Here is a 12500-nt window from a genome sequence, read left to right as displayed (position 1 = left end):
AGTCGCCTCAGACTCTTACTTCCTAATACATATTCTTTATAAAATCAGATTTTTTCCTGATATTCTATCCTTCCTTATGTGCCCACAGTGATCCTGTCTCGGCACCTTATTTCAGTCTTTCTCCAGATCTAGAAAGCCCATGTGGAGACAAAAGGCTTCCACGTGGATTCTCCACACAACTTTTACAATTTAGAATTCAACAGCTTAAAGTTTGTTCTAGATAACTCTAGAAACTTCTGTTAGGTTAACTAAGGGTCGGTCTTCTATCTAAAGGACAATATTAACAAAGGGAACCTATCACAATGTATTGGTTTCTGTACGATTACTAGAATTATAATAGATACTAGTGGGAGATACATAGATTAGAAGATACAGGAAAGTGTATAAGAGTAACATTCTCAGATTGGGGTACACCTCAGCTCAGCACCCACTGCCAAACCCGACAGGAATGTTCTCTTGTTTAGGAAACTGTAAGGTATTTTCCAAAATAGATTTAAAGATTATTTTTCAACAACTGATTATGTATGAGAAATCACAAGAAGTGTGCACTCTTAGTACACACTTAGGACTCTCGTCCTTATGAAGTAGCATTATGGCAGCAAACATAGGATAAAACATTCACTGGTATACCATAAGTTTTCTATCTCATTGATGATATTTTAATAGCAGGTAAATATATCAATGAACAGAGACCAGGTTGAAGGCCGTGATAGGGCGTATGCAGGAAAATGGTCTGAATGTGTACGGAAATAAATGTCAATTGCAAGCACCATTAGTAGAGTACTTGGGATTTGTCGTAGATGGACAGGATGTACACAAGACCCAAGACGAAGTAAAAGCAATTCAGGATGCCAAGACACCTGAAAATGTGAAGGAATTACAGTCATTCCTAGGGCTAGTTACCTTTAATGGCAGATCTTTAAAGGATTTAGCCACTTGCTTGTCCATTGCGTTTAGTGCTCAAAAACGTTTATATTGGCTAAAGAATTATATTCAATACTTTAGGAGCTTAAGGAACTTAGTGACACCCTTACAGACCTGAGTCACGTAGGATTCCACCATGTTCGGGAACATACTCTCATTTGCAAAAACGAATGTCAAGACATTCCTCCGCTTTTAATTCTCCCATTAGGCTACCAAGTGTCTTGATATAACTCACGGTTGATACAACGTTATGTAAAATCACGTTTGAATAAAGGCATATGTAAAATCCAAAACATTCTATTTTTCATTATGTGCCTTCAATGGTCCTATCTCGGCATCCTGTCGTAGGCTTTCTCCAGATCTAGAAAACCCATGTGCAGATAAAAGGTTTCCAAAAGGATTTTCTGCACAATTTTTACAGTTCAGAATTCAACAGCTTAGAGTTTGTCCTGGAAAATTCTAGGAGCTTCTGTTCGATCAAATAATGGTCAATCTTCTATCTAAAGGACAATATCAATAAAAGAAATCTACCACAATCTACTCGGTGCTGTTGGAATTCTAGGTAGAACATCGCTTAGAAGGATAATAGATACTGGTAGGATCCTACAGTAAAATTACTAATATTTATTACCATATTTTAGAAAAAAAATCGACGCTATCAATCAAAAAGAAATGGATCTCTCTCTCTCTCAAAAAAAAAAAAGAAGAAAAAGGAAATACAGAAGCAAGAAAATAATTTTTCTAAAGACTACCCTTAATAATAAAGAAAACGTACTCTATAACTAAGACAGAAAACAAATTTACCCCTAACTATAAAATAAGAGAATCATAATTGTATTATAGAAATATAGATAGATAGATAGATAGATAGACTTTATTTGGCAATGAATCAATGTACATGAAGTGAAAATAATGACAAGAACACATAGTTTGGAATAATAAGTGCAAATTGCCGAGGATAACACAAAAAGGATGTACGCTTATTTCCATTGTGGTCCTCATCAGATTGTTATTCTACACTAAGTCACACAGACAACATACGTAGGGGGTTAAGGGGACCAGAGACAATCATGAGTAATACCAGTCAGTACACATATGACACATAAACATTGTTATAGTTTTGCTAATATTACTAAAATGTTTGTACACATAAGAATATTGAGACCAAAAACTTTGAGCACCATCACAAAAAGGAATATTGCATTAAGCAAAGGAACAACAAAATAATGTTAAACTGTAGCAAAACAGTATGAGTGAGCACTATATCAGAGTAGTACCATTAATGATATACTGCATTATTCTACAGCTGTATCAACATGTATGAGTGAGTACTATATCAGAGTAGTACCATTAATGATATACTACAATATTCTACATCTGTAACAACATGTAGTTATTGTGAATGCTACACTGCAGCTAGGGTCACCTATTAATTAAACCTAACATTTAACCTGAATCTCAGGACGGAGTGGGCAATTAGTATGAGCACTAGGGAGTAGTACATTACAACCTGAAGCACCAGAGGTAGGGTACAGGGGACCAGTACTCGAATGAGTAAAATAACAAGGAGAACGAGGAAAAAGGTCAGATCATAACTGTTCTCGGACCCTACCTGAGACATATACCATATTATGACTGGCAAAACAAAGGTGGAAACCAATTTGTAAACATCAATCATTGTTATACTAACCTCCTAAAAGAAATTCTCGCTGATAAGGGGGGCCGGCCCAGTTAAGGCATGCATCCATACCATTTCCATACCATACCCATACCACATCCATACCATACCCATACAAACAGCTATTTGTTGTCACTTTCCCATATATTTGTCCCTTGACGACGATGGGTCAGTAGCAATTCAATGGAAATTAAAAAAATATGTTTAAATGTAATAATAAAAGAAGACGAAATAGTATGAAATAGGAAGATACGTTAATGAATTCTCTCTCTCTCTCTTTCCCTCTCTCTCTCTCTCTCTCTCTCTCTCTCTCTCTCTCTCTCTCTCTCTCTCTCTCTCTCTCTCTCTCTCTCTCAGGAGATCATCAAGCGACCTTTTGGTCAATAATTATCCTGGATGGGGAACAATGATGAAGGTCACATTAGATAGACTGGAAAACACAAACACACATACACGTAAACAAACACATGTACACACAAACACACACGCGTACACACAAGCACACGTAAAACACACACACACACACACACACACACACACACACACACACACACACACACACACACACACACACACACACACACACACACACACACACACCAACATACACACACCCGCACATCACACACACACACACACACACACACACACACACACACACACACACACACACACACACACACACACACACACACACACGGACAAAAACACATACACACACACACTCACACACACACACACACACACACACACACACACACACACACACACACACACACACACACACACACACACGCACACACACACACACTCACACACACACACACACACACACACACACACACACACACACACACACACACACACACACACACACACACACACACACACACACACACACACACACAAAGCGTGAGATTGTCTAGAAGGATGAAGAAGCTAGTGAGAATGAGTGTGAGAATGAGTGTGAGAAAGTGAGAGAGCGAGAGAGAGAGAGAGAGCAAGAGTAAGAGTTAGTGAGATTAAAAGGGAGTTAGAGTGAGTGAAAGGGAGTGGGAGTGAGTGAGATTGAGTGAGAGCGAGAGTGAGTGAGTGAGGGTGAATGAGTGTGTGTGTGTATGTGTGTGTGTGTGTGTGTGTGTGTGTGTCTGTGTGTGTGTCTGTGTGTGTGTGTGTGTGTCTGTGTGTGTGTGTGTGTGTGTGTGTGTGTGTGTGTGTGTGTGTGTGTGTGTGTGTGTGTGTGTGTGTGTGTGTGTGTGTGTGTGTGTGTGTGTGTGTGTGTGACAGAGAAAGAGAGAGAGAGAGAGAGAGAGAGAGAGAGAGAGAGAGAGAGAGAGAGAGAGAGAGAGAGAGAGAGAGAGAGAGAGAGAGAGAGAGAGAGAGAGAGAGAGAGAGAGAGAGAGAGAGAGAAAATATAGAGGAGAGAGAAAAGAGAGAGAAAAGAGAAAAAAGAGAGTGAGTGAGTGAGTGAGAATGAGTGAGAATGAGGGAGAATAAGTGAGAGTGAGTTAGAGCGATGAAGTAGTGAAATATGAAGTGGAGATGGAGAACAATGAGGAGGAAAGTGAGGTGGACAAAGGATGAGGATGAGGAGGAGGATAAGGAGGAGGAGGAGGAGAAAGAGAAAGGAAGAGTAGGAGGAGGAAAAGGAAGGAAGAGGAGGCGGTGACGGAGGAGGAGACTGAGAAGACAGATGAGGAGGAGGAGGAGGAGGAAACGGTAGCGGAAGAGGAGAACTGAAGAGGAAAAGACAAAGGAGGAGGAGGAAGAGGAGAAGGAGGAGACTGTGGTGGCGACGGTGGAGGAGATTGAGAAGACGGAGAAGAATGAAGAGGAGTAGAATAAGGAGGAGGAGGGGCGAAGGAGGGAGGAGGAGGAAGCGGAGGAACAGGAGGAGTGGATGGCGGAGGAGGAGGCGGCGGCGGCGGCGGCGGAGGAGGAGGAGGAGGAGGAGGAGGAGGAGGAGGAGGAGGAGGAGACGGCGTCGGTGGCTGCGGCGGCGGCGGTGACGGAGGAGGAGGAGGAGGAGGAGGAGAAGGAGGAGGAGGAGGAAGAGGAGGAGGAGGAGACGGTGGTGGTGCCATGCCTGTGCCTAAAATAACGTGGCCATGCTTTTGGCACAGCTGTGAAGTCCTCCCTCCTCCTCCTCCTCCTCCTCCTCCTCTTCCTCTTCCTCCCCTTCCTCTCACTCAGTCCTCTCCATCTTCCTTGTCCTCTCTCTTCTCCCACACCGTCGTATACGTTATATTATTTTGCATTTTGATTTGTTCGTGTTTCTTTTTTTCTTCTGCTTTTTGTGTTTTTTGTCTTCCTGTCCGTTTTCTTCTTTCTTGTCCTCCTCCTCTTACTCCTCCGCCTCTTTTCCCTTTTCCTCTTCCTCCTCGTCAACCTTCTCTTCCTCCTCATGTTCCTGTTCCTGTTAACCAGTTCCTCCTACTTCTCCTCCTGCTCCTTCTCCTTCTTCTCCTCCTCCTCCTTCTCCTTCTTCTCCTCCTCCTCCTTCTCCTCCTCCTCCTCCTCCTCCTTCTCCTCCTCCTCCTCCTCCTCCTCCTATTTCTCCTCCTCCTTCTCCTCCTCCTTCTCCTTCTCCTCTCCTCCTTCTCCACCTCCTCTTTCTCCTCCTCAGTCTCTTTATCCCCTTTCTCTTACTCTTTTTTCTGCTTCTCTTTTTCCTTCTCTTTTTCCTCCTCTTCCTCCTTACTCTCTTTTTCCTCTCTTCTTCCACTTTCTATCCGATCCTGACATCGCAGCTTTCATCTCCCCTGAGTCTATCCAAATTCACTGTCGCCAGGTGATTTTATTCAATCAGGATGGAGAGTCCCGGGTTCTGAAGGGGTGTCGCCTCCCTCCACACATCTTCCACACATCTTCCACATACCCTCCACACATCCTCCACACACACCCCCATCCTCCATCCTTCCATCTCCCTCCTACCGCATCCTTCCACATACCCTCCACACATCCTCCACACACCCTCCCATCCTCCATCCTTCCATCTCACTCCTACCGCATCCTTCCACACACCCTCCACACATCCTCCACACACCCACCCTCCACACATCCTCCACACACCCTCCCATCCTCTATCCTTCCATCTCCCTCCTACCGCATCCTTCCACACACCCTCCACACATCCTCCACACACCCACCCTCCACACATCCTCCACACACCCTCCCATCCTCTATCCTTCCATCTCCCTCCTACCGCATCCTTCCACACACCCTCCACACATCCTCCACACACACACCCTCCACACATCCTCCACACACCCACCCTCCACACATCCTCCACACATCCTCCCATCCTCCATCCTTCCATCTCACTCCTACCTCATCCTTCCACACACCCTCCACACATCCTCCACACACCCACCCTCCACACCTCCTCCACACACCCTCCCATCCTCCATCCTTCCATCTCACTCCTACCGCCTCCATCCACACACCCTCCACACCTCCTCCACACCCCCCCCCCCCACACATCCTCCACACCCCCGCCCAACCCCCACCCTTCCATCACACACAGACCGCATCCTCCCACACACCCTCCACACATCCTCCACAAACCCACCCTCCACACATCCTCCACACACCCTCCTATCCTCCATCCTTCCATCTCCCTCCTACCGCATCCTTCCACACACCCTCCACACATCCTCCACACACCCACCCTCCACACATCCTCCACACACCCTCCCATCCTCCATCCTTCCATCTCCCTCCTACCGCATCCTTCCACACACCCTCCACACATCCTCCACACACCCACCCTCCACACATCCTCCACACACCCTCCCATCCTCCATCCTTCCATCTCACTCCTACCGCATCCTTCCACACACCCTCCACACATCCTCCACAAACCCACCCTCCACACATCCTCCACACACCCACCCCCTACACATCCTCCACACATCCTCCCATCCTCCATCCTTCCATCTCCCTCCTACCGCATCCTTCCACACACCCTCCACACATCCTCCACACACCCACCCTCCACACATCCTCCACATACCCTCCCATCCTCCATCCTTCCATCTCACTCCTACCTCATCCTTGTTTCATCCTCGAGAATCCACACCTGACCCGTCCTCCTGTCAGCCTCATCGGAACTCTCCATCCTCTCGTCATTCCTTACCACTTAGTATCTTAGCAAGCAAGTCTGTGTTATTACTTAGTTTCAGGTCACAGGTCTCCCCTCACTTTATCAGATAACTCTTCCCTCCCTCCTCCACTTTCCCCTCAGCCAGGTCCCCCTTTTCCCCTCTGACAGTGTTCCTTTCCCCTCACTGAGGCAGAGTCCTCCATTAACCAATACTTCTTTACCTAAAATTAGCTCCCCTCTTTTCTCACCTTAACCTAATGACCTCCCCCACCTTCTCCCTCCTTCTCCTCACTTCCCCTCTCTCTACCCTTCACTTCCCCTTCTCTTTCCCCTCACCTTTCCTCTCTCTACCCTCGTTCTTCTCCTCGCCTCCCCTTCTCTCTACTTCCCTTTATCCTCATTTACCTTTCTCCTTCTCCTCGCTTCCACTTTCCTTCCTTACCTTCACTTTCCTCTCCCTTCCCTTGGTCCTCCACCCTCTCTTCCTTCTCCCTTCCCCTTCGCTTTCCTTTCCCATCTCCTCCTCTCCTCCTTCCCCTCTCCCTTCCCCCCTCCCCCTTTTCTCCACATCATTCCCCTCTCCTTCTACCCCTCCCCTCTCCTTCCTCTCTCTTCCTTATCCTTACCATCATCTCCTCTCTTTTCTCTCTTTTCCTTATCCTTACCATCATCTCCTCTCTCCTTCCTCTCTCTTCCTTATCCTTATCATCATCTCCTCTCCTTCCCTTCGCCTCCACTTCTCCATCTCCTCTACTTCGTGATTCTAAGTCTTTCGATTCTTAGACTGCATAAACAGGTTTTTAACTGAATAAAATCGCTTAGCGGCAGCATTCACCACACAATTAATATGTGCTGAGACAGAAGACTGCAACTGAAGTGGATGAAAATCGGAAAAATAACTGATGACAACTATTTTCGATTCCAACTCGGTGCTACCAGGATCATGTAAAAATTTACAAATGTGCCTTTCGTTATTAATGTATTTTTTTTTTTTTTTTGGCAAAAGTAAATAAAGTTTTCATTATCATTAGTGGGAGTAGTCACTGTACATAGAAAGATATTACCAAATATTCAAAGATATATTCACATAATTTCAATGTGCACTCATAACTATAATTTTTTACCCTCCCAGAATATTTCATGATACAAAATCAAAATTCTTTGCAATTTTTTTTTTTTTTTACCAATTCAAGAAACTTACGAAATGGTGCGCTCCTACTCATTTTTTTTTTTAACTCCTTTCTTTTTCTTTTTCTTTTTTCTTTTTTTTCTCCTTTATTTTTCTTTTTCCTTTTTTTTCTCCTTTTTCTTTTTCCTTTTTCTTTTTTCTTTTTCTTTTACTCCTTTTTCTTTTTCCTTTTTCTTTTTTCTTTTCCTTTTTTTTCTTTTTCCTTTTTCTTTTACTCCTTCCTTTTTTTTTCTTTTTTCTTTCTTTTTCTTTTACTCCTTTTTCTTTTTCCTTTTCCTTTTCCTCTAGACTGACCACCTAGATTGAAAAATTGCCATACCAACACTAACAGAACCTACGCTTCCGGCTACAAAAAGGAGCTAGAAATGGCGAGACGAGAGTCGGCTAAAGAACGTTCCGATGAACTCCGTTGACATCGTCGGGACTCATTGGCAGCCTTTGGGGTTTCTTCTCCAGCCAGTGCCATTCGATTTTATTTAAGCGAAAGGGAGATCAGCGTAGTAAAGGGATTCGATCCCTCAAAAGAGTTTTGGATACTTATACCGCATCACCAGGTCGCATCCCCCCTCCCCCCTCCCCCTCCCCCACTTCCCCCACCTCCCCCCACCTCCCCCCCAACCTCCCCCCACCTCCCCCCATCTCCCCCCCAAAAACGCAGTTGGGAAAATCCTCTCCAACTCTGAGACGTTCTGTCATTCCCCTAAACTTTCTTACCTAACATTAACCCCATTCCTCCATGAGCTTAAACCCCTTCCCCGTGTTTTTAAACCCTTGTGTAGGGTACTGACTGCATGTTTTTGTGTTGTCGATATTTTGGTGATTTTAATGGGCACACTAAGAGAGGGTAAAGTTAGTATATGACACAAAGGTAATTTGACATTTGGATATTCGAAAAGGAGAAGATTGTAACTGAAGTTGTTTTTTTACCCAAATAAACTTACAGACGGGTGGTGGAAGTTAGATCAGTGTGAAATTGTCTTTAAACACTTAAGAACTCCCAAAAATACCTTTTCCATGACTATATATTTTATATCAGCAATTTAAAAAAAAAAAATCTTATTGTATTCCATGTCCATAATCTTATGTTCTGTAACACCTAGAAAGGAAATGACAAGTTAAGAAAACAAACGATGCCGACTTTGCAAGTTACCGAGGTCAAGAAGGTTTTGAACTGAAAAACATGTCTCTTACTGAGAATCGTAACCGTAAACAGTTAACTTAAACTTTGTAAACTCTCCGTCGATGGTTTATGAAATGAGAGCTTTTGGTGTACTCCCCTGAAAGATGGGAGTGTAATCCCTGGGAACAGGGGAGAGGGAGAGGGAGAGGGGGAGAGGGAGAGGGGGAGAGGGAGGGGTGGGAGAGGGGGAAAGGTGGGAGAGGGGGAAAGGTGGAAGAGGCGGGGAAGGGCAGAGTGAGGGGAGGTGTAGAGGGAGAGGGTAGGGGGTTGGGGAGAGGGGAGAGGGTGAGAGGAAAGGAAAGGGGAGGGGGAAAGGGTGAGGGGGAGGAGGAGAGGGTGAGGGAGAGGGAAGAGGGGGAGGGGGAGAGGGAGGAGTGGGAGAGGGGGAGAGGGAGGAGCGGGAGGAGGGGGGAGGGAGGGGGAGTGGGAGAGGGGGGGAGGGGAGGGGAGGGGGGGGGTGAGGGGGAGAGGGGGAGAGGGAGGAGTGGGAGAGGGGGAAAGGTGGAAGAGAGGGAGAGGCGGGGAAGGGCAGAGTAGGGGGAGGTGCAGAGGGAGAGGGAAGGGGTGAGGGAGAGGGAAGGGATGAGGGAGAGGGAGAGGGAAGGGGTGGGGGAGAGGGGAGAGGGGAGGAGAGGGTGAGGGAGAGGGAAGAGGAAAGAGAGGGTGAGGGAGAGGGAAGAGGAAGGAGAGGGTTAAGAGAAAGAAGGGGAACGGGGGGTAATGGGGAAAGGGGGGAAGATGGGGAATGAGAAAGGGGAATGGAGGGAGATGGGAAGGTTAGGAGTATGCATTCCAGAACTTGAAACCCTTTTCTTATATTTCTTCTGATTACCTTCCCAGAACCATCTCCCTTCACATTTTTCACCTTGTTCCCTTAGATCCTTATCCCTATCGTGTGTGATCCTTCGTATCCTGTCGAGGTCTCCTGGTAATTCTTCTTCCGTATTTGCTCTTCTTCCGAAGTCTTTCGTCTTCGATTTCGAACCTCTCCAAGAGCCTCTAGAAGGATTCGTCTCTACTTCACTTTTTTCTTTCTTGTTCAAGTTTTCGCTACATTTTTGACTTCGTCAACTCCTTATCCTTTGGGTTGAACATCCAAGAGGTCTTCGTTTTTCGAACTCTTCGCAGTTTCTTTCTCCTTTCCGTCTTCTCGAAATTTTGGGTTTTCTCAATCTTCTTGCAAGAGTTTGATCCGGAAGGGTCTCGAGTCTCTCGACGAATCGAGTTCTTTTTCCTCCTCCTTTTCTTCCTATTCCTCCTCCTATTCCTCTTCCTCTTTCTCTTCTTCATCCTCTTCATTTTCCTCCTCATCTAAATCCCTCTCTTCCTCATCCTTTTCCTCCTCCTCTTCCTCTTCCTCTTTCTCTTCTTCATCCTCTTCCTTTTCCTCCTCCTCATCTAAATCCCTCTCTTCCTCATCCTTTTCCTCCTCCTCTTCCTCTTCCTCCTCCTCCTCTTCCCCCTCCTCCTAGTTTCGGCACAACAAAACTAAAGACAGCGTTAACGTGTGAATTTTGCCAAAATTGTCACCTTAGAGGCTGATATAACTCTCATACTTGATAAATCATCGTCAAGTTTAAATGAACATTGTATAACATACCCACAAATTCATATCACATCTTTGTTAATTATGATGTCGCACTTTGACCTCAGACCCTGAACGTTAACATAAGCTCCCGCCATCTTTCTCTGTCTTATGCTTTTGTGTTCTTCCAGTCTTTCCAGTCAGCTACCCTCATCTTCTCCAGATCACTCTTTACATCATCTCCTCATCTTTTTTGGAATCTTCCAGGAAATCATCTGCCATCCCTAACACGTCCATCCATCTTTCGTTCATTCCATCGACCCATAACCGAAAACCCTACGAAGATGTAAGCTATAACCTGTTTTGTGAATATGACCGTAGAGGACGTGGATAGTGGTGTTCTGTCCTCTCCCCTACCCCGTCCCTTCTAAGCTTTCCTCCCTTTGTCTTTTGTCAACAAAAATATTGCTAATAATGGTACTTGATCCCAAACTTCCTTTACTCCTTCAAGTAAGTAACAACCAAAGTCTGTAGCAAACGCCAATGATTCCATTCAGCCGATTGAAAGACCCTAGCCAGATATGGGGACTCGATAAACGGGGAGTCTGTTCAAATCACAGTCCCCCCCCACACACACACATACACACAAACTGTCTGGTTTTATTTGCCACGACAAATTATTTATGTTTATTTATCTGAGGAGGACACGTTGGATTAGAGAATCGCTGTGTTGAAAGGGGGATTTGTACCTTCTATTGGAAAATGTGCCTCTCTGTTTTTATCACCCACTAACTATACTCTTTGCCCAAACACCAATTCTACCGTTTTTCAGTTTCCTCTCTAATTTCCTCTCCCGTCTTCCACCCCCTCCTTCGTCTCTCTTTTTTATATATTTTTCTCTTTTGCTTCTCTGTCTTCCCTCTTTTTTTCTTCTTTTTTTCGTGCACGAAGAAAATCAACTAATTTTCAAGCCCTGTTCACCTTACAGGGGTGAAAGGTACAACGTGGCTGAATTGTCACTCGAGACTTTTCATCCCAATATACCACATTCTCTCTCTTTCTTTCTCTCCTCTTTTCAGTTTTCCTCTTTACCTTGTCTCAACCGGTTGCATTCTCTCTTTCTTCTCTCTCTTCTCTCCCTTCCACTACAGTGACATAGTTCTCCTGAATTTTTAATCAATTTCTGCGTTTCATTGTAATCTACTATCTCAACCATACCAACCTTTCCTATCCTTACTATTACATCGTCTCTTCCATCATCTTCTCCTCATCTTCCTCCTCCTCCTCCCTCATCTTTCTCCCTCCTTCTCCTCCCTCTTTCTCCTCCCTCTCTCTCCTCTCTCCACCTCCCTTCTCCTCCTCCTTCGTCCTTCTCCCTCCATCTTCCCATTTCACCTCTTCCTACTCCTATTACTCTTCTTTCTCCTCCAATCCTCTTCCTCCCCCTCCTCTTCCTCTTCCTCCTCCCCCTCCTCTTCCTCCCTCCCTCTTCTTCTTTCCTTTCCCCCTCCTCTGTCCCCCTCCACCCTATCAAGTCACATACATACCCCCCAGCCGTCCTTGGCATACGCTGTTTGTCATAGCATTTGAAGTACATCACCGCTATCCAACCAGTCATGTCTTGGCTATTTCGACCAATCACATACCTTGCTTTGATATCACGGTTCCCTTAGTTTCTTCTCGGGTCCCCTTTTACTCACCACTTCATTCATGGGGCGAATACACTGACTCACCCTCCCCTCTTCATTCAACCCTGAGTAAACGGGAGAGTAACAACAGCGATTCTCCTGCATGAGTGTATAAGTGTTTTGACACCTATGATCAACGGATTCATTTTCATTTTCCTTCGTCCTCATTCCCGATCATCCTTCTCCCTCTCCCTCTCTCTTTATTTCTCTC

The 12500-nt window shown here is 45.3% G+C and overlaps 1 long non-coding RNA gene across 1 annotated transcript in view; it reads right to left on the bottom strand.

The window, feature by feature from the left end:
• The window catches only part of LOC143019566 (uncharacterized), a 467386-nt gene that overhangs the window by 116238 nt on the left and 338648 nt on the right, over positions 1-12500 (bottom strand). The gene's annotated exons all lie outside the window — the stretch shown is intronic.

The sequence above is a fragment of the Oratosquilla oratoria genome, chromosome 37, assembly GCF_046742065.1.
Source record: "Oratosquilla oratoria isolate Oo_2021 chromosome 37, ASM4674206v1, whole genome shotgun sequence".
Lineage (NCBI taxonomy): Eukaryota > Metazoa > Arthropoda > Malacostraca > Stomatopoda > Squillidae > Oratosquilla > Oratosquilla oratoria.
Note: the sequence above shows the minus strand (reverse complement) of the source record. Positions and strands in the feature narration are given on the sequence as shown.